Here is a 6,122-nt window from a genome sequence, read left to right on the forward strand (position 1 = left end):
TATAATAACGTTCAATTTTCTTTTTTAAATTTGACAGAATATTTAATAATCAAATTTAAAAAGTTAAACTATTTAAACCATTTCTAATTAAAATATATTCACGCAAAATTTGTCATTTTTTTAATTAATTATTTTTAAAACTAAAAATATGAAATATTTTAATTTACTCACTATTTTATATATATTAAAATTTCTTTAATATATATATAAATTTATATAATTCAAAGATATGTATTGACCTAAAATCTCAATATAATTTTCACATATTAGTTTAATGCCACAAAGTTAGAATAAATTGTTTTCAATAAGTTAATAAAATCTCATTTCCATCAAAACTTAATATGTAATTAATTCCTTGTTTTTAACTTTGCTCAAAAAGTGATGTGATTTACTTTTGTATATATATTATAAATTATATAATATAAAATAACTTATTATTTAATTATAACTTTTACCTTGAAATAGTTGTGAACGTACAGAGAACGATGTTTGGAAACTTAAATCTGCTTTATATTGAGAGTTATTTTTTGTTTTCTCATATTAATTTTATTCCTTGGATTGGATCTTATATTTGAATTCAGTGGTTCAGTGGTATCCAAAAATATCCTTTTCGAGAAAAAAATGCTTGTCCCAACCTTATAATTCCGTTTTGTTGTTCAATAAAGTTTTTATTTTGCTTTTTTGGAAGTGTTGTTAGAACGTTAAGTTCATGTATTTTAAGTCAGATTTCAACTCCTCATATTACGATGATTAGTATATTATTACATTCAATTGAAAATACTTTATCTGTTCATGTTATCAGTTATTGTAATGAAGTAATTAGTTTTAATTTCTATATTTTTTTTATTTGCACCGCAAGAACATACATCTTTTCCTGATTTAAAACCGTTCGTTTATATTTCAGGATAGAATTCCCGTAAAATAATTATTAATCTACAAAACAATTGTAGCTTTGCAAACGTTCTTGTTTTCAACATGATTCTAAAACAAAAGAATAATTAATGAAATTAATTAAAGTATCTATATATCTTACCATAAATTTCCAATAGTCGATATTAGTTGTCACAAGCAAATTATAGGAATACTGAAATTTTCTGACCTAACGTGGTACACAACTTTTTGATAACATTCATTTTGGTTAGTATTTGTCCACTTGTGAAATGAAAATTTTAAAATTAGTCACAGCATATGATACATAGAGTGCACTAAAAGTGTGACAAAATCCATCTACAACCAGAAAAAAAAAACAATTAAAAAAAAAACAATCCAATTACAATAGAAAAAAAATTTAATTGATATACTTCGTATCATATTACCGGTATACTGACTTCTTGTTGTAGCTGAGGATCGGGACAAGACAAAACACCAATCCTCCACAGCGCTACTGCCTTCTCTTTTCCTAGTTGGAAATAGGTTCCTCTCTTTTTAGTTTTTTTTACTTAGTCTATCTGCTTTATTTAACCAAAAAATAATATTTTGATCCAGAATAGAGGGATTTAATAAAAATTCAAAATTTTCTCACTGTACCATAAAAGTTTTAGTGGTATAAAAATGTGCGAACTGCTGAAGACTTAAATCAAATCTTAAATATAAATAAAAAAAAAAATTTAATTTGTAAATATAATATATATGTTACATATTAAACACACTTAAAAAATTTATACTCTTTTTTCTGGATATAAATTTGTAGCTGTGATGTTGTGGTTAAGTAATTTAACTGCTTTGGAGTTGTAGCCTTGTGGAAACCTGCAGCAACATTGACTATCCCGACTCAGTAGAACTATTTATTAAAATATGTATTTTCTGCAGAATACTGTAATTATTCTTATTAATACGTCGTGTTCAATAAAAACGATTCTTCTGTTTTTACAGAATTTTCAGGTGGAATAAAAATAAACTGAAACATAAAAAAAGTATTTGGTTAAACATTGATATTACGAAATATATATTACAAAACTAATCTTAGTAATAAAAGATAAATCAGCCAAACATTAACAAAATGAAATTAATTTTATATATGGGAATGTTTCAAACGTTTATTTTATATAAAAAAAATCAAACTCTATACATTTCATGTACCATTTCTATATTGTGACACCTATAATAAATTACAACATCGTCACAACAATAAACTTACTAATACTATTATGTGCGTAATAGTAGAAGTAATCGTACATTCAAACTTACTGGACACGTGGAGCCATTGCTAGATCATCTGCTGTGTTATTGCAACTGAATAACAAGAGCAGCAAAACCATTTTACAGACTACAAAACCATTTTAGAATGGTTTTGTAGACAATAACAAATCCAAAAAGAACTACACATCATACGTACTAGAAGAAACAGCAAAACTCCCGACAGGAAAAAAAATTTATAAAAGGAGAAACAAGAAACAGACAGACATTTCAGACATTTAATCAATTTCCTTTAACATAGCAACGTGGCCCCTCGATAACGTTGATCTCTAAACCTAACAACGTGGCCCAGTCGGTTACGTTGACCTCCTTATCTAGCAACAGGCCTAGTCGGTAACAATGATCTCCAAACCTAACAACGTGGCTCGGTCGGAAATGTGATCTCCTAACCTAGAAATGTGGCCCAGTCGGTAACTTTGATTTCCTAATCTAGCAACGTGGCCCAGTCAGTAACATTGGTTAATTTTCTAAAATACCTAAAGTTCTTATAATTTCAGATTTTAACATTTTTAATTTAGTTATTTAGTATTGTAAGTTTAAGGAAATAAAAATATTGTAATATAATAAAGAAAATAAACAAAAATTAACAAGTCTTTAAAAATAATATTACGAGAGGAATCAGGGTTATCAATAAAAATATTCATCTAACACCCGCGAGCTATCTCACCTATTAACGGCCTTGAATGAGTACAAAACAAAATATAATATATAAAATAGGGTTTTGGATAATCCCTATAAATCCGTGTAAATATTATACTCCTGTTTATAAGAATTAGTGCAACATCATCGGTTTTGATAGTATATTATCGCCTTTCGTTGGTTTTTTAGAATAATGCTGTCAGCATATATTCGTTATATATTGGGTATCAAAACAATATGGTGTCAATGCCAATTGCTATTATCAAGTACCATTATTACTATTACTATTATTACAGTTGACAATTAATTAAACGATCTTCAGCTTTTATAGTTCACAAATAGAACAATCTTAGCGGTTATAATCATTTTCATTCAAAAGTAGACTCAGGCACAACCGTTGCTATTCTTTATTCAAAAAATTTATCTTTGGCCTAAAAACCATGTCTCAGGAAATTTGAAATTTGAGGAGACATTTAATCGCACTGAAAAAGACGCAATTCTTAATATGTTATTTCGAAGTATGTGGTAGGCGTAAACACATTTTTAACAGATCGCTGAAAAAGTGGACAGACTTATATTAAATATATAAATATATAAACTGAATGAAATAAATACTTCCTTTATTATCTGAATCATATTTTTTTTTAGCAGAAATGTAAATGACGGGCAAAAGTCTCGAAAAATTAATAACAATCAGTGGTTAAACTTTACATTTATTGTATTGTCACTGCCTCCTAATAATATATCAATTAATTCAACACTTCTTATCATGACATGCAAATATATCTTATTAGACTAATTACTCCTATGAGAAAGGGTATAAAATAGAGAATAATTATTCGCAAATACATTTTGTACACTAATAGAGAATTTAGAGCTATATTGTTTTATTGACACCATTTTTAACAACTGGACATATTTTTAAGGACAATATGAAATAAAATATATAAATTACAAATTTGGAATATATTTCGGATCTTACAATTTTTAAATTAAAAAAATATTTAAAAAAAAACTGTCGTGCAGTTATTCTAGTAATTTCTAAAAGATAGAGATTTTATTACCTTTAATTATTTCTGCGATTTTACCTCCGCACAATTAAAATTTTTATGTTTAACACAATTTAACTTTAATTTTGTACACAGCCAAGTAAAACAACGCCATCCTCCTGTTATCCGTTCTTTGAAATAAATAGATCACAGCCTTCATATAACTGTTTGACTTCTACTTTTCTCATCCAATACTATGTCTAACTTGCTTAATTCTTATTATTGAAATCGAATGGGCCAATTATTATAAAATTATCTGTATTTACAATAACTAAATCCATCTGGATAATATCCCATAACAAACGAAGTCAGTTCTAATATTCCAATTTAAAACGTATTTTGGTTGGAGAAAAGTTAAATCTAGTAATTTATATAAACATAATTTGTTAATGGACACAAACTTACATGTATATTAGTTATTCTTCTACATAATATATACATACATTGTACACATATATTTAAGTATAGATGGTTTACGACTCTGGTGCGCCATTGGGTCACTTCTCTTGCTCTTTCAATTAACATATTTTCTAAGAGCATACAAAATCTGAAACAGGTTAAAAATAAATAATTATATATTTAAAAATTATACTGTACATAATGTAACAATGCTTAAATATTTCCAATTCAATTACATAAATATTTACACTGATCTCTTTTAATCTCATTATACTTCAAACAAATAACTATATGTGCTTATTTTATTATTAATTTACAATGGAAATATTAACAACTAATTATCAATTTGATAATTACCAACATGTATTTATACATACATAAGTATTTAAAACACCAATTTTTTCTCATATCATTTACGATTTTAATGGCGAGTCGAATGACGTCATTTACATAACGGAACTTTATTTGAAAAAAATCTCTTAAGATTGGCGTCAATTCCCAAAAAGCACAATTCTTATATTTAATGAAATCAAATACTTACATTTACAAACTTAGTAAAAATTCTTAATTGAAGTATTTTTAATTTAATCCACTAACATAAAATATATTCTATATTATGTGGTTATCGTTTAATTTTTTTATATTTAACACTCACAGAAATATTCAAACGTTAGCACATCAGACGACTCCCGCGGACATTTTTCAATTGAAGTATATTTTCTTTTGACATTCTCTATACTAGCTCATTCACAATAAATAAAAATTAAATGTAATGTGTGTGTAAAGAATACCTTACAAGAACTGCAACTCCATTGTGAACTAAAATTTGTTTTTTCTATAAAAAAGCTAATTGTCGTGAAATTTTACATAGTATAATGAAAAATGCACTAGCATTAGCTGGTATCTCTCGTAAATGCTTTACTTTTTTCTTTATTAAAAAACCTTCAGGTACATTCCAAACGAAATGTTTCGAAAAACTTATCACAATGACCGTAAAAAAGAGTATAGTTTTATTTATAGTTTCATTTTAATGGCTTGTTTCCTAGCGAGAATTATAAAATTTAGTTTCGCGAAAGCACAAAAAACTTACCGTGCAAGTACTTTAAAAATGTATGTACCTAATATACTACTAAGGCTGTGTGCGAGTTCAACTAAATTGAGGTAAAGTAAATTGAAATTTGAAAAAATTTTGTACTACACTTATGCATATATTTGTTTATATATTTATTGCACTTATTTATTGTTTTTGGTTAAAAGTTTTGAAATCTGTTTATTTATTTATTAAATATTTTATAAAATTATCACAATGGGAACACCTAATTTAACTAATTTTTATCTAATTTACTCTTCGAGTAGAGTGTTCTGGTGAATATCAACATTCGCTGCTATACCAACATAATTTACTAATTCCCTCAATTTACCATTAATTTACTTGAACTCAAACACGGCCTAAGTATGTAACATATTGGACTAATATTAATACGAATAAACTTTGTGAGCAAAAATTATTTTATGTATAAAAAGTAAAAAAATATATTAAGGGATGCAAAAATGTACAATGTTTTTTTTTTAATTTTCACAGAATAATATGCCTATTCTTTTGTAAGCATATTGCAAAATAAAATCGTTTATTTACAAAATAAGAAACAACAACACTGCTGACGTGTCTAGTTTAACTTCGTTGTAACCCCTTTACTACTAAGGCCGTGAGCGAGTTCAAATAAATTGATGGTAAATTGAGGAAAATAGTATATTATGTTGGTATGGCGGCGAATGTTGAAATTTACCGGAATTTCGAGTAGAGTAATTTAGATAAAAATTAGCTAAACTAGGTGTTCC

The 6,122-nt window shown here is 26.6% G+C and overlaps 1 long non-coding RNA gene across 3 annotated transcripts; it reads right to left on the bottom strand.

Moving 5' to 3' along the window:
• Window positions 1-460: 460 nt before the first annotated feature.
• Window positions 461-4,968, bottom strand: LOC119672686. Of its 3 annotated transcripts, none has more exons than XR_005251938.1 (7): window positions 4,939-4,968; window positions 4,328-4,431; window positions 3,900-4,244; window positions 1,650-1,897; window positions 1,317-1,582; window positions 1,034-1,227; window positions 461-981 (listed from the first exon to the last, which is right to left on the bottom strand). It is a non-coding gene; the product is annotated as an uncharacterized LOC119672686 (long non-coding RNA). The 3 variants fall into 3 exon arrangements; XR_005251937.1 differs by lacking the exon at window positions 4,939-4,968 and adding an exon at window positions 4,825-4,862; XR_005251939.1 differs by lacking the exons at window positions 3,900-4,244; window positions 4,939-4,968 and adding an exon at window positions 4,825-4,862 and having other exon boundaries at window positions 4,290-4,431.
• Window positions 4,969-6,122: the final 1,154 nt, after the last annotated feature.

This window comes from Teleopsis dalmanni, chromosome 1 (assembly GCF_002237135.1).
Source record: "Teleopsis dalmanni isolate 2A chromosome 1, ASM223713v2, whole genome shotgun sequence".
Lineage (NCBI taxonomy): Eukaryota > Metazoa > Arthropoda > Insecta > Diptera > Diopsidae > Teleopsis > Teleopsis dalmanni.